Consider the following 24531-nt stretch of genomic DNA (forward strand, 5'->3'; position numbering starts at 1 on the left):
TGCTTTAAAAAAAATGTCTATGTTAGCTCTTAAAAATAAAAAGGAAAAGGAAATCTCATTGTCTTAATTGTGATAAAAAATAGTGATTACACGATTTTGCTGAAATAGTTGAGCAAATTAAAGGAATCATGCATCGTTGATATTTACAATGAAAAGGGAAAGATAGCGAAAAGTGTGCTAAAGAGTGGTTGTAAAAACATACATGATTTCCCAAAAAAGTCCATCTGTAATGCTATATATTGGTCGGCCCAAGTTTGTCTTTTGTTGGAGGTAATCTAATTGTAAACCACAGGTTAGATTTCTATTATATTCCAATTGAATATTTGAAAGGACACATGTAAATGTTTGTAGAATGTTAAACTGTTGGAGATGTTCAGAAGAAAAATATTTGTCCTAGAATAGGGAAAGACATTCATATTATATTGTTGGAATAGAATGTGTGAAGTCAGTGAGTTAGGAGAATAAAGCTCTGGTTTGCAAAGAAATGGAAAATAAAAGGATGAGGAAATTTCAGAATTATAAAGAATGAGGTCATCTAAGAATCTAGTTAGAGTTATCCAAACAGAGCTAAGATCTCAGTAAAGGCTGAAATTGCTCTTGTCCATTCCTTGTTCTCAGCTGTAAACCTCCCCTAATGGTAATAGTATTATAATGAGAAAACCCATGTGCAAAGAAAAAAATGCATTAATTACAGGGCACTCTCATTTAGTTTGGATAGCTCCACATTCAGGGAGGGTTTGGTGTGGAAATTGGAGGAAAGTGTGACATATAAAATAAATAATGCCTTGAGGAAAATAAATTGAATTTTTACATAAAAGACAACATCACATTGCCCACTAAAAGGAATTTCGAGGTATGCTGTATATCCAGTGACTCCAGTCAGAACCTGTGTAAGTATAAATCATGTGATTGCATGTCCATATCATGATCACTTGTTGTTTGTACTTCATCCTCTCCAGAAGCCATCTTTGGATTTGGAAAATGTGGAAGCTCATGTCAACAACACACAGCATTTTGCATTGGAAATCTTCTCCATGTGTCAAATCCCAACTGTTACAGCATAAATTCCTTGCATGCAGGCACCATATTTTGTATAACCGCTTATGGTATGCATAATGTTGCATGAGGCTATACACATAGTAAGTGTAAAATAATAGTTTCTGAAGAATAAAGAAATAGATGAAATTTCAGGACACTTAGATTCTACATGCAGAAAACTGAACTTCCTTGTAACTCAAAAAACATTAACATGCATATTATTTTGTATTTTATAATCAGAAAAAATCTTTAAAATTATGCAGTACAGCTTGAATCAAAAACATATTTTCTTCCAAGTTACCATAACAATGTAAGCATGTAGCGTGCCAATGTTATATTCAAACTGCTAACACATCATTTTTCCATTTTTTTTCCAAAATACGATATATAGAATTTTGCATTGAAAGAAAAAAAAAGACAATTGACAGATAGGGGCAAGAAATGATTGGCTTTCTTCTCTAAATATCTAGATGGGCAGAGAAAAATCATGACATTCCTGGACAGGAAATGACATCTAAAATGATGTGTCAAAGTGTTAAAATAAATGAGAAATGAGTATGTGACTCAAATTTGTTACAAATGCTTGAAATAAAAATGTTTCATTTTAATGCATTTCATGGCTTCTATAATTCATTAATTGTTTCTTTTCCATTTTTTTCTTTCTTTTATTTTAGTATTGCTACTTTCTGCTCTGTGTGTTAAATCCTAACCCTAGCAATGCCTCAGAGATATTTCATAGATGGATAGGAAATTGCTAACAATGCAAGTCAACTTAAAAAGGAAATAACAGAAATAGGCCATGACCATGACTGTCATAGCATATGTTGCCCTGGGCTTTATCCTGCCATCTCAAGAACCTTCTGCTAATAGGAGCAGAGCTGTCAGGCAAGGCCATGGTATCAATCTTCTCATTTTACTTTAATGCTGCTGTCCTATGACTTCTGCTTTACAAAAGATATTTCAGAGCTGACGCAGCTATGTTTATGAGAGTAGCAGGAGTGGAGGTAAATGTTTGAACTGGGAATTTAGCCTCACAAATAATTGGAGAAAGAGAAAAGAATTAAGGTCTCAGATGATGGCAATTTTTCATAATAATTTTACGTTTACCGTATAATTTACATAATAATTATACGGTAAAGGTATAGTCTAAAGAACCAAGGAGAAAATGTCTCCTACACTTTTATGTAGGTTCATTTTGAATAGAGATCCCACATAACCAGAGTAGAGTATGTAACTGTATTTGAATATTACTGATTACTGATGCTCATACTGACCAAAATCAGGAATATGATGTTAATCCTGATAGTGACTTTCTCACTCACCGATAGTTACTCACTTACTTATCTATTAGGAACAGTCTTTAGACCTGCTAATTGCTCTCTTATTGTTCATTATTTTGGTTATAAATGAAGCTTCTGCACACAGATATTGTTCTGATTGTATAGATGGGGAAATATAGGTATAAATTAGTAAACTGTGTGTTAGCCATCCCAGATAAAATGCAAGAATGGAGATCAAGATTTTGTTTTTCTTTCAAGAAATATATGAGTTCATTCTACATGCTGGCACTGTTCTAAGCGCTTGAGATTCATCAAATGAGCAAAATTGACACAGATGCCTGCCCTCATGGAAATTACATTCAAGGAAGTCATAATCACCAAATGGACAGTTCTCTTTCCTACTAAATTTGATAATAATTGTCCCTGTGGTTGAAAACGCTAAGATTTTGTGAGTTTTCCAGCAACATATCATTTGTATTTTAGATATTCACAGGAAGAAATAATATTTTTCAGCCTATCAACTAACAATATAAATTTATATATGCAGTATAAGTGTAACAACTCAAATAATGATATTTATTTTTCTTAAATATTCTTCCTTCTGTTTAATTCTAAGAATAGTCAACAAATTAAAATTTCTAATGAAATAAAGAACTAGGGAACAAACCTAAGTTCATATTCAAATGTAGTTGTGATTAATTCCTAAGGTTTTCTTTAGCTATTAACATAAAAATCAAAATGAAGATTAGGATTTATTTTTCAGTATCTCGTAATAGAATTCATTAGGGGAAATGAATTCAAAGTCTTTGGAAAAAGAAAATGTACCATAGATTTCATCTTCCATTGACTGGTGTTAACATATCATAGTCAAGCAATTTATTTTATTTCCTTCCTTCTCATTATCTAGCTCTTTCTTTAAAATATCTTATTGGTAGTTGTTAAAGTAGTTTCACCATATATTTTACTCCTGCAAGTTTTTGTTTATTTATTTGTTTTTGTTTTTTTTTTATTGTCGTAACCAGTTTCAAGTTTTCTACCTTTTAAAGAAAAATATATATATTTACTTATTTTACTGTCAATTTCAAAACAAATGAAAAAGAGAAAAATGCAATTATGTAATAAAGCACAATTATTCTGATGACAAAATATTCCTGGGAAAGTTTAAGCTTTACTAAGTAAATGCAAGAGTTTTTTCAGGTCTAGCACATGGCAGATACATTATGGAGATATATAAAAATATTCATCAAAATTGTGTTTTCCTGATTGACCTTCAGCTCCTCCCCTCTTAGCAACAGTTTACCCTTACTTAATTCTTCTTGTAGGTCCATTTGAGATATATTTTGACAATCAGTCAAGCCTATTAGTTTGCAAAGGGTCTCTTAATGTGTGTAAGATGATAACACAAGATGATGAAATATTCATCTTCAGGGCACAGAAGGCATAGTACTGCTTGAGACTAATAGTCTGAGGACTAATATTTAGGAGATATAATGCAATAATTCATAAACATGAATTGAGGCTGTAGTTCATAACAATTTACTTAACCAATGTTCTTAGAGTCTGAATGAATGGACAATGTGACAGATGAATTTCTATAGGGAGAGAAGGAGGAAATTCTTTTTTTTCTTCTTTTGCTGAGGAAGATTGGCCCTGAGCTAACATCTATGCCAATCTTCCCCAAATTTTGTATGCGGGACGCCACCACAGAATGGCTTGACAAGCAGTGTGTAGGTCCACGCCTGGGATCAGAATCCTCAAACCCAGGGCCGCTGAAACAGAATGGGCAAACTTAACCAGTATGCCACTGGGCCAGCCCGCAGGAAATGCTTTTAATCAGCTAGAGGGCAGCATGATTCTCTGAAAATCTGAAGTTAAGAATATCAAGAAATCTGAATATGGAAGCTGTGACATGGGAAATAATAGGCTCTGAAGACAAGCTTCATCTTCATCAAATTTCAAAATTTGGTCTAGATCAAGTTCAATTTGTGTGGTTCAGCAGGTAGTGTAAATGCCTTTTTTGCTGATGCATATTCTTAGACATAACTGTCATAAGATTTGATTGAAGAAAAATGGTAAAGGGCAAACATCTCTGAAACCTTTCCTTTGAAATAATAACCTCCTTGCCTCTTCTCATTAATTTTAAGCCATCACTACCACAAAGAAGCAGAGGCTCCATTCATCTGTAGCCTGGTTGCTGGTAATTGACATTTCTACCTAGGTTCATCAATTTTAAGACTTCTCAGCAACAAACAAATGGCCTCTGCCTGACTCTAGTAGATAGTCTTGAAATTTATTAATTTACTCCAATAACATCCCATTACCAGAAGAAGGTGTTCTGTCAACATCTCCACCTCCACAAGTGCCTTTTCTATATTCTCACCTAGGAAACTGCACCCAGTAGGTATTAAAACTATTTATTTAAATAATGACTGAATTATAAAATTAATGAAATATATTAAATGTGGCACAAAAGACTATTAGTTCATGTAGTTTCTTTTGGGAAAAAAAAAAACCAATATTCATTTAAGAAGTCTAAATACTATTTATTTGACCCAGAAATTCCATTACTTGATATTTGTTTTCCAGATATACTTGTATATGTGTTCAAAGACAAATGTATTTGGATGTACAATAGAATTGCTTGTAATACAGAAAGACTAAACACAATGTGAATGTTCTTTAATAAGATACAAGTTAAAAATATGTTACATCCACAAAATGGAAACCATGTGGCCATTTAAAAAATATATTCATGTTAGATGGTGTGTGCATGTGTGTGTTTGTGTGTACACACACCCACATATATAAAATGTATGTAAATATGCATCACATTTATATATGTGTATATAGTCTGTATACATACCATACATATGTACTTATCATCCATGTGATAACATATATATGACACATGCAAATATGAAAAGATCTCCAAGATACATAAATTCAAAAATGCAACATACAGAGCAGCATTATATACTACACATAAGTGTCAATCCTGGAAAACATTCAAATTTCTGTCAACCAAGAAATGGGTAAATAAATTGTGTTCTATTTATATAGTAGAACAGCATACAGCAAAGAAAATGAATGAAGTATAGGTGCACACAATATACTTGAATCTGAAATACATTTTTTTTTTTTTTTTGGCCAAGAAAGATTCACTCTGAGCTAACATCTGTTGCCAATCTTCCTCTTTTTTTGCTTGTGGAAGATTAGCCCTGAGCTAACACCTGCGCTAGTCTTCCTCTATTTTGTATGTGGGTTGCTGCCACAGCGTAGCTGATGAATGGTGTATGTCCCCGCCCAGGATCCAAACTCGTGAACCTGGGCCACCGAAGCGGAACTCACCAAACTTTAACCACTACACCACAGGGCTGGTCCCCCTAAAATACATAATTTTGAACCAAAAAAACCTTGGACACCAAAGGATATTTTTAATAAAATTAAAAAACAGACAAAACTAACCTATAAGATTTAATTATCACACATTGGTGATAAAATAAATGAGAAAATAAAGAAGTGAATATCATAAAATTCAACTTTGTGTTACTCATAGAGAGAGGTGGGTTATCATTTTATCTGCAAGGATTGCATGTGTGTGTATGTATTTGTGTGTGTGTGTATTGGCAATGGTGTATTTATTGAATGTGGTGGTGATTACTTTGTAGTTCATGTTACAATAATTTATTACCTCTACATTAATGTTTTATATACTTTTTATGTCTAGTATATTTAATGATTAACAAAATATTAATATGACATGTGGTGCTAATCCGTATGCACATTGTGCCTATATTTGTGTTAAAGTGAGAGTATGGTATATTTGCAAATGTCTGTGCTTATATATACATAGACGATTTTCTGAAGGACAACCAATAAGTAGAAAAGAGTAGTTAACTAGAGAAAAGAGGTAATAAAACAGAAATTGTGCCCATACTGTCATCAGGCAAAACACTAGCCTGGTGAGTTTACTTTTTCCCTTGAAGAACTGCCTTTCAATTATTTGATAGAAGGGCTAAGCTTTTGAAAATATATTTTTCTTCTTTTGTTAAATCAGCAAAATATCAGGTATCTCTGGTCTTTCTCAATTGTATAAATACCAACAGTTTTAGCTGATGCAAAAATATTTGAAGTCTAGCCTAAAGAAGTTTTCAATTAACTACTTTGAAATATGGCGTTTGGTATTAACCAAGTTCCACTACATAAAATTTGTAATATATTGCAGCACTGAAAACAGCAAATTGACCTAGCCACACAAAAAGATGAATTAGCAGAACAAATTAAATGAATTTATTCCTTTCTAATTGAATCCAAGTTACATTTCTTAGTTTATTAGGGGGAAATGACAGCAAAACAAAGAGTGAAATAAATATAAAAAATAAAATACTGTTATTCTAATAAACATGTACAATTACTTAAGTGGACAAATCTCTTTTTGTAGCAAAGGAAGACATTTATCAATACAATGACAGTATTATAAATATGCTTCGTTTGCATTGGAGAGGTTGACCCACCTCCCTCTTACTTGGCTATAACTGCTGTATTGCTTCAGAATAAGGTGAAAGGCGATCCAGCTGACTCTTCATCCCTGCATTCAGACTTCAGGGAAATTTGAAGTTGTCTTCTGAAGTCTGAAGTCTGTTCTAAAGTTGTTTTATGAGTGCGGCACACAATAAGTAATGATGAATGAGTTTCTCCTTGTGGTCGTGAACTTTTACAGAAATACTCCATTAAGTTTAAATCTTTTGAAAATATCGTGCTTCAAAGAGGTGCTAGCAAAAATGGAAAATAATCCTGTGCGTCTTAAGGAGATACTTCGGCATTCCAGCATACGGTAAGAATTTGAAAACTTTCTTTAGCTTTAATCTTTATAGCTGTATCGTCCCTAGGACTGCGATGTGATAAACAGAAAATATTTTGCAATGATTCTACCAAAAATGCAATGGCAAAATCAATACAGGAATATTAGCTCTGAATAGACGAAGACTACTTTATTGCCACCAATCTCACCAAAATATTTTAATTTGCAAGATATACTGGCAATTATATTTAGAGTGATTTACCATGGTCCACATTGCTGATTAAGATTCAATAAGCAATTGAAATAAAATAAACAAGAAACATGGATCAAAATATGGCTTAGAAACAAGTCCAAAATTGCTGCAAGTGGTCCAGTTATTTTCACGGTCAAATGTTTTATAAATCTTCAGTAGATTAACCAGTGATTACTCCTTTGAAATCTCACACCTTCAGTTGCCAGGTCATTCGGCTCTGGACTCCCCAGTAAATGGAGCCTGAGAGAAGCCTGGGAGGAGGAAGATGAGAGTATGGGAGGGTGTGCCTATGTCTTTCTGCTTTCTTTTGCCTTTTCCCATTTTGGAGACAGTAGTCATTGGTACTCTGCCATTTTGTTTAATGCTCCTTTGGAACTTGTAGATGCAGGTTAGGAACTTAGGAAAACTTGATACAAATCCTAAAAAGGGATTCTTATTCACTCTGTGAACTTGGACACTGTTTTAAGTTTGTAGTGGCTCAGTGTCCTTATCTATAAAATGAGAATGATCACACCTACAGGTTTGTTTTTTAAATTAAAAGTGATCATTTATGTGCCACAGCAGATCTTCAATGTTGATTTTTAAATGTTGACCTAAAGGCAAAAAATTTCTTAAAAAGTTGTGTAGTAATGATTATGGTCAAATATTAAGAAATAATTATTTTTTTCAGTAGAGTTTAGCAGAATGGCAAGATACATGTTAGTTCTCACATAAAAAATAATATTATTCCTATTCAACAGAAATAAAAATTTAAAACATAATATTAAACATAATGGATCACATTTACAAAAGCAGCATACCTACACGTATCAAGATGCAAACAAAATAAGAAATGTGTAATATCCTTGGAAATAAAACTATAAACTTATTGATGAATATAAAAGAAAATCTGAATAAATGGAAAGCCACAAAAGTGTATGGATGGGAAGAGTCAATTTTGTAAAACTGTCAATTCTCCTCTTCCAATAAATCTATAAATTTACCGTTATCTTCAAATCCTGGAACTTGACAAACTCATTCTAAAATTTCTAAAATTCAAATGAATTTTGTATAAGTAAGAATATCCAATAAAATGTTGAAACCTGATTATAAAGAAGAGAGAGGCTCATCATTCCAGACAATACAATACAGGATAAAGACATAATTTTAAAAGAGTGTAGTGTTCGTATTGACGTAACTAGGTCTATAGAACAATGAAACAGAGATTTCTAAAACAGAGCTGTATATATACTTGTATTTGAATTTGAAAAACGTGATGTCTTTAATAAATGGTCTTGGAATTCCGATATCTAATTACTCACATATAGACACAAAAAAGAAATCCAAATGAGTGAAAAACTAAACAAAAAAAAGATAAAACTAAAATTACTAGAGTAGTTACAGAAGAATTTGTTCAAGTATTTGGAGTATTGGAAGGTGTGTGAATAATCATGAAGAAATAAATTGGTAAATTTGAACAAAATTTAAAGTTATTCAACAAATAATACTATAAACATATTTAAAATGTATACAAAAGGATGGAACAAAATATTTACAACATGAATAACATTAGTTCCAAGAATATATAAAGCAGAATTTAGCCATATCTGTTATATTTCAATCTGTATAAGGAAAATATATTCAAATTGTGTACTTAAAAACTAAGAACAATAAGATAAAAATTTGACAGCATGAGATAGATCAGGCTGGGTCTAGTATGCATTGTATGAGAGATTTAACTCTAACTATAATGAGAAATTATGAACAATTTTAAACAAGGAAGGCAAATAATCTGATTAACATTTTAGGATAAAATTTCTTGTTGGGTTTTTGGGGTTTTTTGGAGAATACGTTTTAGAATGTTTAGTGTGGAAACTTGGAGACTGGTTAGGAGACAAGTTATTGCCCTAATGCATGTGAAAGATGATGGTAATTTGTATTTCAGAGGAATTAAGAAAGGAAAAGCAACAAATCAATGATGACACCCAGGTTTTTGTCTTGAGCAACTGAGTAGTTGCTGCTGCCACTTAGATGGAAAATTCTGGTGGGGGAGCGTGTGGAATAAACGGCATTAGATAGATGTTATTACTTCCTAAAGTAACCTATTTCATCAGTAATCCTCTAACTGAAACATAATAAAGCTAAATATTTGCTGCTAATAGGAAATATATTTAATCTTAGTACCAAAAATATAGAAATTCCTAATTAAAAGGCCGACAGGAGCTGATTAGATATGATATACACTTGTTTGTCAAAAATACTGAGCAATAGCAAATCTAAATTAAAGTGTTATGAGTAATTAACAAGTGGTGCCCTGTTTATGCATCTTACCACCTATTCTAGATTTAAAGTTTTTTGTGAAGATAAAATCATAGACTCACATCATTCTTTGAATCCTCTATCTGGCAGAGTAGATTCTGTCAATACATACTTGATGAATACGTGTCGTATATGTGTATATATTGTACTAGACTTAACAGTGTATAAACAAATAACTCCAGGGAAGTAAAATAACACATTTGAAACTGCATTACTAACTAGTAGGTTATTACACTTAATAAAATTATAAGGATCTTAAAGGTGATATATATCTTTAGCAATTGTTTCCAAAACTTGCACTCAACTGGGATCAAGTTCCACGACTCAAAATAATTAAACATACCTTTACCAAGAGAAGATTCATTTAAAAAATCATGATGTAAATGCCATCATTTTTTTTTAAGACCTTATTTTTTTTAGAGTAGCTTTAGGTTCACAGCAAAATTGAGGGAAATGTACAGAAATTTACCACATACCCCCTGTCCCAACACATGCATAGCCTCCCACATTATTAATATCCCCCACAAGAGTAGTACATTTGTTACAATTGATGAACTTACATTGACATGTCACAATCACCCAAAGTTCATAGTTTACATGATGGTTCACTCTTGGTGTTGTACATTCTGTGTGTTTGGACAAATGTATAATGACATGTGTTCATCATTATGGTGTCATACAGAGTGTTTTCTCTTCCCTAAAAATCTTCTGTGCTCCATGTATTCATTCCTCCCCTTTCCCCAACCCCTGGCAACCACTGATCTTTTTACCATCGCCATAGTTTTGCCTTTTCCAGAATGTCATATAGTAGGACTCATACAGTATGTAGCCTTTTCAGATTGGCTTCTTTCCCTTAGTAATATACATTTATGGTTCCTCCATATCCTTTCATGGTTTGATAGCATATTTCTTTTTACTGAATAATATTCTATTGTCTGGATGTACTACAGTTTATTTATCCAGTCACCTCCTGAAGGACATCTAGGTTGCTTCCAAGTTGCTTCCAAGTTACAGCAATCGAGCTGCCATAAACATTCATGGGCAAGTTTTTTGTGTGGACACAAGTTTTCAATTCCTTTGGGTAAATACCAAGGATTGTGATTGATGGATCATACGGTAAGATTATGTTTACTTTTGTGAGAAACACTAAACTGTCTTCCCATGTCGCTGTACCATTTTTCATTCCCATCAGCAATGAATGAAAGTTCCTGTTGCTTCACATCATCACCAGTAGTTGGCAATGTCACTGTTCCAGATTTTGGCCATTCTAATAGGTGTATAGTGGTATCTCATTGTTGTTTTAATTTGCATTTCCCTGATGACATCTGATGTGGAACATCTTTTCATATGCTTATTTGCCAACTCTGTATCTTCTTTGGTGATGTGTCTGCTAAAGTCTTTGGCCATTTCATAATCAGGTTGTTTGTTTTCTTCTTTTGAATTTTAAGAATTCTTTGTATCTTTTGGATAAATGTCCTTTATCAGATGTGTCTTTTGCAAATATTTTCTCCCAGTTTGTGGCTTGTCTTCTCATTCCCTTAACATTGTCTTTGCAGAGCAGAAGTTTTTAATTTTAATGAAGTCCAGCTTGTTAATTATTTCTTTCATGGATCATGCCTCTGGTGTTTTATCTAAAGAGTTACCTTCATAAACAAGGGCATCTAGGTTTTCCTTTATATTATCTTCTAAGATAATAATGTTTTTGTTTTTCTTTTACTATAATCTTTTTACATCTTCCCTCTCTAATTCCATCAACTACTTACCCTCCACATCTCCCCTCACCTTTTTTTTCATCTATGATCCTTATGGCACTTTAAGTGTAACTCTTTTCAAAGATCCCTCTTCTGTCAGGCCATTGGTGTCCTCTTGGACAATGTTCAGGCCCCAAGTCCAGGCATATCAAATTCTCTTAATCCAAATTCCACCTCTCCACCTTGATGCTTCCCCATGTTTATTATGTCTGTGCATAGCTCTGGGTAATCTTCAAAATTTCTTTTCTCTGTTCTAGCTTTTTTGCTCAGAGGGCATTACTGGAAACTGAAAATGTGATACTGGGCCTACATTAATGCATGTAATGATCCTAGTTTCAGAGCATCATTGAGTTTTGTTTAGCAATTTTGTATTCAAAATTTGCCAGATCTCTAAGGGCATGTCTATATATTTTCTACCCTTCTCAAACTCATACCCACATTCTCACCTGCATACACATCCTCCCTCTCAGTAGATCCCTTTGGCTTCTTTAATTAAAATACTGAGTCCATTTAATGTGAATTGAATTAATTTCTCTCTTTTCCAACTCAAACTTTCCTGATGTATTTAATCACTGTCTCAATGAAAGAAACATACAACCCAGTGTTCACCTTCAATCAGTGGCCTGAAACACATTCTTTGGAATTCTTTTTCCGTATCTCTCCAACACCACCACTGCAAATGGACTGCTTCTTTTCTCCTTCACCAAAAGAAAAAGATGATTTTTCTAAAATTTTAAAATATTTGTAATAGGTCAAAATTTCTCAATAACTTAATGCCATATTTGATATAGAAACTTAATTTGTATATCAATCACTATTTTTTCTTGCCATAGGAAATTTAAATTAGTCATTTCCATCTTGCTTGTGGAACTCAAAATACCTTTGTTTTCAAAATCATTAAATATGCTATGAAATTTCTAAAAATCTATTTAGAAAACCAAAGTAGTTGATCTCTGATTTTTCTGTATTCTTCTGTGCCTTTTTTCCATGAATCAGTGAAGACAAATTTCTCTGACTCAGTGTTTGTTTGGTTGGAGGTGTTTCCACGAATAACTAATGGTCTTAGTCTATTCAGGCTGCTATAACAACATAAACTGGGTGGCTTATAAACAACAGAAATTTATTTCTTACAGTTCTGGAGGCTGGAAGTCTGAGATCAAGGTGGCAGCATAGCCGAGTTCTGGTGAAAATGTCTTCTGGTTTGCAAAGTGTCAAAGTCTCTTTGTATCTTCACATTGCAGAGACCAGAGAGAGGAAGCAATCTCTTTCCTGACTCTTATAGGGCTCTAATCCCACTCAGGAGGAGTCCACCCTTATGATCTCATATAACGGTAATTACCTCCCAAAGGCCTCATCTCCTAATACCATCACATTGAGGGGTAGGGTTTCAATAGATGAATTTTGGGGGGACACAAACATTCAGTCCATAACACTAACTTATTGCCTAATGTAATAGGTGGCCTTTTCTCATTTCTTATCTTCTTTAGCCTCTTTCCACATTCTAGCATGCTGAAATACGTTTCTTCTTAAAACTCTCTGTTTCTCTCTTTCCTCTTTCTGTCTCTCTCCTCTCTTTGTCTCTTTCTATCTTTGTGTGTGTGTGTTTCTCTCTTTGTGTGTGTCTCTCTCTTTCTTGAAGCACTGTGCCTAGCTGATTAGGCTGTTAACTCTCAGGTCAGACAGCAAGTTGTATAACCCATTACCAATATTGACCAGTTTTGGCAATTTGGTCAAGTTAATTAATTTCTGTGAGCTTCATCATGGTTTTGCTAACACTTATTTCATCACAGGCTTTAAAGAAATTTGAAGAATTTAAAGAGATAGTGTATATAAATAGCTTTGACAATATTTAGCCCATACTAGGCACTTGATAAATATTATTGGTTTTTATTTTAATTTATAATCCATTGATTTTTTAAAATCAGTTGTAGTTGCATTTAGCAAAAGTAATGGCTAATCTAATTTAACATCGATTTAAATAAGCAAGTACTGTATTTATCCCACCCCCCAAAAATCCCAAGGTAGATACTCAAGAGATGGCACAGAAATTTAGTAATATACTCAGGGACTCATGCTCATTCCACCTTTCCACTCAACCACCTTATGTGTAGGCGTACAGCTGCTTTCTTGTGGACACACTGGTTTCAAGATGGATACTGTATCTTAGGTATCATGGTCTCTTTTCAATTAGCAGAAGAATAAAGGATGAAAATCCTTATACTTGCATAAATTTTCCATTCAACTTGAGAAGTGACATCTTCCCCAGGGAATTTTATCTAGAGGACATTGGACAGGATTATATCATATGTCCACCTCTAGCAGCAGGAGCTGTTGGACAATTGAGCTTTTCATCTGTAATATAAGAAGACCAGTAACAAGGGGGAAGTGACTAGCCTTCATGCAGCTATTTCATGGTGCCAGCTATGGCTTCCATGACAAAATGTTATTTTGTGAATAACAAATAAGAGAAGTGGCAACTTCTCTGAATCTTTTAGTCCTATCTTCACTCACATCGAGTTCTTCTGAAATCTGATTATAATTACTTTGAGCAGTAATTAAAGGTCTATAAAACCTAGTTCATAAATTAATATATCATCTTATATTTTCCATCATTGCATTGTAAATGGTAGATTCCCTTCATCCTTCACCACTCTAGCTTGATGCACCAGAGATTCGTCATTTTCCGATTCCTCTTCCCTGATCAGATACCAACAGTAACAAATGAGATGAGAAATATTTAGGTCATACATCTTTAGGGAAACAACATAGCCCAATCTAGCTAATGTCGAAATAAGAAACAAACCTATATGAAAGTGAAATTTACTTCTTTAGAAAACCAGGCCATGCCAATTTTCTTGTTGTCAGTTGATGCTGGTTTTCTGGTTTTCATTTATGCCTACTTTCTCTTTTATATTTTAGTTCCCAAAATACCACCTGCAGTACCATTAATTGCTGAAAATGTGTATCTATTTTAATAATGGAAAGAGCGTCATATTTGGAGTCAGAAGTTTTAGTTTTGGGCTTCGTCTCTACCACATTTGAGCCCTATGACCTTAACTCATTTTCTTGTCTTCAGATGCCAGCTTCTTCACGTATAAAATGGTGATGATAATGCTACCCATAGGGGTGGTGTGGATAATAAAGGTGCTAAAACCTGGCACACATAAGAGATTGAACAAATCTTCCTTCGTTTTACATCAATTGAACAATATACATTATTTCTATAAAGACTATTTTAGCATGTAAATTTAAAGGAAATATGTAAAAAATTTGAACTAGAACTTGGAATTTTTTATTATTTCCACAAAGACATTAGTAATGTATCATGTTCTTTTAAAAATATATATAAGTAATTTTTAATCTATTATGATGCTGTATCCCAAAGTTTCAGATTTCTATATGTTTTTCTATACTCTGCAGAAGGAAGATGTTTCATGTGCCTGATAGGTAATAGAGAGGAAACGAGAAAAATGATATATGGACTCCCCAAGGATACATAAATACATTTCTTCCAATACCTATTTTCCTCAATTATAATTGTTTATACTACTCTGGAATACTATTACACTTGTGGGGATGTTATATTCAGTAATAAATGATATCTAGTGTGAAGACAAGAGGAAATTATGGGTGATATGGCAATCTTTATGAAAACTCAGGAAGATAACTTCTGTGAATTTTGAGAGCATTGTGGGGAAATAAGTTATTTGCTCTTTCAAGCTCACCTCCATAAATGCCTACAAGTATTTTAATTTCTTAAAAAATGGAAACTACAACTGAACGTCTGACAATTTGTTTTGATAAATTGCTATTAAAAAGTCAGACAAGGGGCCAGCCTGGTGGCATAGTGGTTAAGTTCGTACGCTCTGCTTCCGCAGCCCAGGGTTCGCAGCTTTGGATCCCCAGCGCGGACCTTCACACCGCTTGTCAAGCCATGCTGTGGCAGCTTCCCATATACAAAATAGAGGAGGATGGCCACAGATGTTAGCTCAGAGCCAATCTTCCTCACCAAAAAAAAAAAAAAGTCAGACACATCACTCTTTGATTCTTTTATAGTATAGAAAATGTTGAAAATAAAAATATTTCCCCCTTCTGTGTTTTTCTTAATATTTCTCATGTGAAATGCTCCCTTGCTTTCTTTCTAACTCATTTCTTCTAGGATCATCAAATGCCATGCCTCCTCCATTAAGTATGGCAAGCTTCCTTTGGAAAGCAAGTACATCCAACTCTTCTCTGATATGTGGAGTTGTACTGACCAAATTAGCACCTAGTATAAGCCAGCTTAGATTTTTCACTGCTGTTTTGAAAACGTTAATCTTGTCTCTTTTCATCTCGGACTATGTACCATTTTGCTATCTTTATTTCGTCAAATGATCAATGTTTCATCTTACCACCTAGAATTTGTTTACATGGTTCCCTTCTGTCTGAAATGGTCTTTTCCTCCTATTGGCATAGCTAATACCTACTCAGTGTTTAGGTTTCAGTCAAAGATTATAGCTTCCAGAGGGATTCTCTGACCTTCTACACCACTTAGGTCTCCTGAAATATGTGTCCCCAAGGCTCTGTGTGCTTCCTCTATCATAACACTAAACAAAATTGGCCATAAGTATAAAGTTAGTCATCTGTCTTTCCAAGAAGTTCTGTGAAGGCAGAGACTGGATCTGTGTTATCACTGTCTCAAATCTGCCACCTAGTACTGTGTCTGGCAGAGATGATACTTAATAAATACTTGTTGAACTAAAAAAGTGGATTTTTAAGCTCCCTAAGTGCAGAGATTGCAAATTCTACTTCCTCCATATCCTCCATATGGCATTGCACAAGTTTCTGGAGTATATTAGAAGTCTTCAATACTTATTAAGTGGCTTCCAAGAATCCTAGAGCTAGAAGATGTTTTATAAACAGTCTAATATAAAATCTTCAACTTACAGTGAGTTGTAGAAGCAAAGGATCCAAAGCGAAAAAGCTGGTTGGTTTAATAGACCACACTGAGACCCAGATCTTCTAATCCTCTAATAAGGATTTTGGCGACATACTCTATTGCCATATTGGTGGATCTAATTTCAGAGTTAAGTTGTATTGTTTAACCACTAAAAGGTTACCATGACTATCATAAACAATTGTCACTTGCAAGTTCTTATTTCCTTAACCATGAAGAATAATGATTCATATTGTATACAAAGCCATTACAGAAACTCCTGTAGAAGGTTGTTAAATTTAGAAGTTTGTGAAGATTTTCTACATCCTGATGTCATTTATACAAGCAGAAAACCTTTCCAAAATCTCATTTCTTGTTTCCACCTGCTCCACATAAACACATGTGTGTGCATGTACACACATACACATGTACAAACATCCCTCACCATTCAACTAGGCTTCAATTTAGAGAAAAAATTGAAGACAGTAAAATTTGGGCAGTTTTCTAGTACATAAGGTAATGGTCAATTTCCTGTAATGCTAAGTTATTCCTTTGGCTTTCAGTTAAATATTGAGAGAAATGACTTCATCCTTTGAGGGAACTGAAGGAGCTGAAAGTATTCTGTACCAGTCATCTGTGAAAGCTATCTGAAAGAGTTAAAGTTTCCCTAAGTAACCTACATACGAAACTGTCTAATTGGATCCATTACATAAGAAAAAAAGATATTTGCCATAAATACTTTCTCTCTTCTTTAAGAATGAAAGCACAGAACTTGACAAGATATTTTCTATGTTAATTAAAATTTTGAATATTTTTCCTAATGTAAAATGCTGAACTCTTTTGTAGAAGCGTGGTGCAATTTCACACATCCCTTTGTTATTTTATGCCTGACAAAATAATATGAGGTAAATGCTAAGGGGAATATAAATCCTTTGCTCTTTTCATTACTCTAAAATTTGCCTATATCTGTTAATGCATTTTTCTCATGTTTCCAAAACCACTATTGTGGTCATAGTAAGCAGTATCTACCTTTCTATGCTTTGAAATTAGCTCACTGGGATACCTTATGTTAGGCAGAAACCTTATTTTGATTTATTGGTAAACATATAAATATTGCCATAAGATATATGCCAACATCACGCCCGAAGAGTTGTTGGTAGAAGCAGTATTAGATGTCTTCATTCATGAGCAGGGAAATAACTCAGTTTCTAAAATACTGTTCTTGAGTGTGCATAGCAAGATGGCAAAATGTGATTTCGTATAACTAATAATTTTATCAGTAATTACAATTCTAGAATGTTTAGGATATAAGAGGCTAATGGTTCGTTTTTATACTGGATAGCTACAGGCAATTGAAATCAACATTGGTACATATCTGAATTTGACATTTTATGCTGATCACATTTCAAAGAGTATATCTGGATGGAACGTGACTTCCCAATTGTGTGTTTGCAATGTGTGTGTGTGTTTGTGCACGCGTTAAAAAAATAATAAATCTTTTCCTTCCAAAATCCCAAACATCTCCATCATAAATGCATTCAATTGGAGGAAGAGAGATGAGACTTGCAGCAGGAAAAGAATGACATTTTTTAAATATAAATGTGTAGAGTAGTTTTTAATCCTTTACTCTCATTTAATGAACTTGTGATGGTAAGCTAGGTGTAATTAGAGCCGTCAATACTGAATTCCACATGTGCACTGCACTATGAATTTAATTTAAATTTCTCTATCCCTACTTTTCCTTTCCCATCACCACTGGGAGAAATTGAAACACTTGACTGCTGCTGTGGCAAATTGGATCCTAATAAGTATGATGCTTTACTGCTTCTTGTTTTTGCTAAGATACAACTGCACTATTTCAGAAGAACTCACCTGGGCATTAATTCAACAAGAATGTTGGTAGGAGCATTATATTTTCCACGTTTTGATATTTCAGTGAATGACTTGCATATGAAGAGGTCTGGTAGCTGGTTTTTGTCATTCACTGATATGATTGTCATTTCGGCTAACTCATCTCTGGGGGCTTAGAAATCGTATTTCTCTCAGTGTTTCAAATTGTTTGAGATTATAACTTTTAAATCTGAAAGTAAAGTATAATGTAACTGATTAATAGGCTTAAATATGAAGGAGTTGATTTAAGAAGCAATCTTAATAATATCAGCAACATCACAGGTCATGATAGCCCTTGCGTAAAATTATGATTATGTCCTGAGATATCAACATCTATGCTACAAAAAATTAAAAACAGATGACAATCACTATTTTTCTAAAGTTGAAGATAAAATGTTTCATGAGACAAAGTGTCATTAAATATTTTATAAATGGAGACAATCAAGAGTGATATGAAATATATCAAGTGCTGGAGAGAATTGGAGCATCTAGAACTCTCATTCACTGTGGGTAAGCATGCAAATTGGGACAACTACTTTGGAAGATTTTGGTAGTGTCTATTAAATCTGAATGTATCTATGACTGTGCAACAGAAAAACATAGGGTTGTGGTCCTTACATGTGGACACATACAAGAATCTCCTAGCAGCACTGTTCATATAATGTCATAGTGGAAACAATACAAGTTTTCATCAACAGCAGAATGGATAAATAAACTGTTTACAGGCATAAAATGCAACACCATTCAGCAATGAGAATGAACAAACAACTGCCACATGGATTGATATTAATTGATCTCACAAACACAATTTTAAATGCAATAAACCAGGAAAAAAGAGTCTAGACTGGTCAATTACATTATGTTGAGTTCAGAAAGAATAAAATCTAATCTAAGGTAGTCGGAGTCAACTTAGTGGTTACCTTTGAGGGAGCTTCTGGAGTGCCAATGGTGTTCTATTTCTGGATGTGGGTGGTAGTTACACACAAGATTTCATTTTGTAAAAATTCCCTGAGCTGCATGTTTATCACTTGCACACTTTTCTGTAGGTATGTCAGATTTCAATTTAAAAAGTTACTTTAAAAACGGAAGAATGAAAGTAGACCACTATCTCATACCACACACAAAGATTAACTTAAAATGGATTAAAGACCTGAATGTAAGACCTGAAACCATAAAACTCCTAGAAGAAAACATGGATGGTATGCTCTTTGACATAGATCTTAGTAGCATCTTTTTGAATATGTCTCCCCAGGCAAGGGAAATAAACAAACAAAATAAACAAATGGGACTACATCAGACTAAAAAGCTTTTGCATGGCAAAAAAAAAAAAAAAACACATCAACAAAATGAAAAGGTAACCTGCCAATTAGGAGAAGATATTTGCAAATAATATATTCAATAAGGGGTTAATATCCAAAATCTATAAAGAACTCACTACTTCAAAAACAAAAAAACAAACAACCCAATTAAAAAACGGGCAGAGGATCTGAACAGATATTTTTCCAAAGAAGATATACAGATGGCCAACAGGTGCATAAAAAGATGTCCAACATCACTAATTATTAGAGAAATGCAAATCAAAACCACAATGAGATATCACCTCACACCCATCAAAATGGCTATTATTAAAAAGACAAGAAATAACAAGTGTTGGAGGGGATGTGGAGAAAACGGAATCCTTGCACACTGCTGGTAGGTATGTAAACTGGTGTGTCCACTATGGAAAACAGTATGGAGATTCCTCAAAAATTAGGATCATAGTGAAATATGATCCAGCTATTTCACTTTGGTATTCATCCAAAGAACACAAAAACACTAATTTGAAAAGATATATATCCTCCTACGTTCATTACAGCATTATTCACAATAGCCTAAAATTGGAAACAAAGTGCCCACCAATGGATGAATGGATAAAGAAGATGTGGTATATATATATACAACAGAATACTACTCAACCATCAAAAACATGGAATCTAGCCATTTGCAACAACATGGATGGACCTTGAGGGTATTATGCTAAGCAAAATAAGTCAGAAGGAGAAAGCCAAATACCATATGATTTCACTCATATGTAGAAGGTAAAACAGCAACAAACAAAGATATAGACACAGAGAATAGATTAGTGGGTACCAGAAGGGGAGGGGTGTTGGGAGGAGAGCAAAAGGGGTAAAGGGGCACATTTATATGGTGATAGATAGCAACTAGACTTTTGGTGGAGAACATGATAGAGTCTACACAAAAGTGAAAATATAATGATATACACCTGAAATTTACATAATATTATAAACCGATGTTACCTCATTAAAAAAATTAATTAATTAATTTAAAAAGTAAACTTACAAAAATGAGGGGGGCTATGAAGGATATCTGTAGTACTCACTACACATTTTTATTTCAGTACATAATATACTTTTATTATATTTTATTTTTATTTAATTATACTGTAAAATTATTGTCTGAAACTATGCATTATTATTCTTGTGTACCCAGGCTCTATCACATGTTGAGTTTATTAATAATAACTTTAAAAATTAACATTTGTTGAGTGCTTACTTACTACGTGTCAGGATTCTATTGTTGTAATTTATGTATATTACTTATTTAAGTTTTACAACCATTATTTGGTTTAGTTAATATTATCTCCATTTTCCAGATGAGAAAGCTGAAGTGCTTGGTGCAGCAATTTGCCCAAGGATACACAGCTTGCAAGTGGTGAAAACAGGATTAAAATCCACACTTCACGGCTTAATTTCTAAATTACTAGGATATGGAGGGCAGAAAATTAAGCATGTCATAACACAAGTTTGGCACAGAGTAAGTGCTCAATAAATGTGAGCTATGAATACAATATACGACTTAGAAGTTCGTATGACATAGTGATTATTCCTCCCATGGAAGAATAGAGGCCGGATACAGGCAGATACATTTATTTACACACTACACACTGTGGTAGTCACTGAAGAGACAGTGGATTAAAACGTCCAATGAGGTCCAAACTTTCGAAGATTGCAGTTTAGTAGGAAAGACAGGAATTACTAAAATCATCACATTTGTTATAAATGTTGTTAAGGAAATCTATTGGATGCATAAACATAACTAACAGGGTGCCAGATGCACTGGAGAAACTAAAGGAAACCATGGGACTTAACCACAGAAGGCCAAGGATGATTGCTTTGAGAAGAGGGAGGGAGGACTGCAGGGCCAGATGGTGCAGTCACGTGGGTAGAGAACCCGAAAGAATTGTGATTATAAAGACTTAGGGGATAATGATGCTATGTATAAAGGTCAACCTAGTGCCATCATCTTGCATAGACTAAGTTCTATGTTTTTAATAAAATGTTAGCAAAGTTATTTTAATAAAAAAATAAGACTGTGCATTATCAAGGTCACAAAGATGAGATGAAGTGAAAAATACATACAAGGTCACCAAGGTGAATCATTCTGTGTGAGTTTCTTCTCTATTTGAAGCCTATCAAGAATGTTTGTTTTAACAACTGAAAGGACAATGGACTAGAGAGTCTTGCAGTGTGTGTGATGATTCAGTCTGAGTATTAACTTATCCTCTTGCTGTTTTTCAGCAAATCCTAGAAACACAAGTTTTAGATGACTCTGTTATTTCCACTGCCCAAGTCAAAAGTTCGTAGGTGGTGGCTGAATAGTGACAGGATTGGTACTGTTGGGATTCTGAAAGCTTCTTTCCTAAGCTGGATGGAACGACATTGCCTTTATACCATTTTGATATTCAACACTTTTTGTCATATCTCTAAAATAAAATCTCTGGTGCTTGGGAATCTGACACATCAACATCCAATCATCATTGCGGGACTTGCCAACCACCTTAGTGAATCTAGGGTGACATCGTGTGACTAAATGTCACTGCGCTGAAATACTGGGGTGACAAGCAAGAGTTCGATGTGGGGTTTGGTTTTTTAAAAGTTTGTTAATTTACATAGTAATTCAAAACTCTGAAATATACAGTTTATATTTATAAACATAAATTTGTCAAACAATGCAAATTTATTTCAAATTAACCTATGCACTATCTGTCTGTCTGTCTGTCTATCTATCTATCTATCTATCTATCTATCATCTATCTATCTATCTAGACTAGAACAACAAATAGAACTTGTAACTATGACAGGCAGGGAGACTTTAAGAAAGAAATTTTGGAAACTAGGGTTGGAATGGAATGCACAGTCTTGTGAAATAGTGGACTTCACTGTCCAGAGGTGATCCAGCAGAGGCTGGGAGGAGATGGGGGAGGAGGACGCCAGCAGGGGAAGTTGTAAAGAAGATGTCTGCTTTGGATAAGAGTCCATGATTACTCTATGATTACTGATTAAAAGCCACACTCTTAAGGTTTTCAAATAATGATAATAGTTATTAACACTTAATATATGCTGGCACTATTCTAAGCAATTGAACACTATTCTAAGAAATCACAGTCATTAAGACAAACGTGATATAATTATTATTACTCCAATTTTACAAAGAATCTAAGGTCTAAAGAGGTCTAATGACTTTAGCTTATAAGGGGAAATACTGGGGCTCAAAACCAAGTCTGTTTGACCTTTTATCTGGTGACTCAAAGCAGAAGTTTATGACATATTATTACAAAGTAATAAATAATTGGATAGTTTGGATGGAGGCAAGACAATTCTTCAAATCCTTACTCAGTCCCTCTGGAGATAATCATCCCTGAAATAAAGCTCTCCACGTTGTATTTCGTTATACCCTCACTCCCCACATCTGGTTCATTATGGCTCTCTAGATTTTAAAGTGCTTGTGTTTAACTAAACTCCAGAAAAAAGTTGTCAGTAAAATGGTAGTTCCTGAAGTGTATGAAACTAACATTCAAAATATTTGGTGGATAAATCTAAGAGAAAGGCTCAGTGACTGCAGGAGGAATCTTACCATGGAATCAATAGAGGAATATTCCAGATCTTATTTTTAAATATTGAGCAAACAACAACAACAACGGCAGCAACAAAACACTATCCCAGAAAGAAACCTGTTACAAGTCAAAACTTTGTGAGGTTTTTTTGTCTTATCGTAATTCCTTTACAAAGCAAGCATTTGCAGAAAAGTTGGCTGTTTCCAAATTAGAAGAGTTTTTAACATTTATTAATTAACATGGTAGCCCATTACTTTGTCTATTGTTCAAATTTATTTTATCTATCTGACTTGGTCCATGCAAAACTGCACTACTTGTGTATATATTTACATATATTCTTTGAGAAATTAAGTATTTTGAAAAGACAGAGTGGGTCAAAATTGTAGCAATGATCAAAATAGGCTCAGTGTTCCCCTCAGCTTGATCAAACTGAAGACAGCCTTCTTACTGACTCAAGGCCCCTGACCTTCTTTTTCTCAGAGCACTTAATTTAGAAAATTTGAAAATTCTTTCTCTGCCTTTTTGAGATGTAAATATTTTTGAAAGCCTCTTGCCAATTTTACAACACAGCAATGACTTTCTCAAGGACCTGGGAGCCATCCTTTGAAATGTAATCATTAAGGAAGATAGTGCCCCTATCTCCCAGTCTCTGTGGGAGGGTAGGAGCCTAACTTCTGAGGGTGCTTTGCTCCAAGTTGTAAGACTACTTCCTGTTGAGTCGGTCCTGATGGCCTAGTGCTTAAAGTTCAGAGCTCTCTCTCACCGCTTCGGCAGCATGGGTTCATTTCTCCGTCGTGTAAACACACCACTCATCTGTCAGTTGCCACGCTGTGGCAGCAGCTCACATAGAAGAACTAGAATACACAACCATGCACTGGAGCTTTGGGGAGAAAAAAATAAAGAGGAAGATTGGCAACAGATGTTAGCTCAGGGTGAATCTTTCCCTGCAAAAAAAACCACAAAACCAAAAAACAAACCAATCCTACATCCTGTCAAAAGATATAAAAAAGTAATTTTTCCTTTGGATAAAGCCAATAAGCAAACACAGATGGCCTACAATCTCCTCCCCCCACAAGCTCGTTAAAATTCTCCAGCCTTTTGTTTTGGTGGAGCTAAGTTCAATGTCTCTCCCATACTGCAATAGTCTTAAACAAAGTCTTCCTTTCCTGTTTAACTTGTCCAGAGCAATTTTTACTTTGACAGTAATCAGCAGCATCTCTAAGGAGACTGATAGGGTGTTTCTAACCAATCATGATGCTTCATTAAACAAAGTGCAAAGATAATAAAATAAATATCAATCCTGCTCTGTAATATAAAATGTGGACAAAAGAGGCACTATAGTATAGTGGACTACAATATAGTGCATAGGACTTGGGAGTTAGGAGATCTAGAATTCTAATTATGCCACTGA

The sequence above is a fragment of the Ceratotherium simum genome, chromosome 10 (genome assembly GCF_057802395.1).
Source record: "Ceratotherium simum simum isolate JZ-2026a chromosome 10, ASM5780239v1, whole genome shotgun sequence".
NCBI lineage: Eukaryota > Metazoa > Chordata > Mammalia > Perissodactyla > Rhinocerotidae > Ceratotherium > Ceratotherium simum.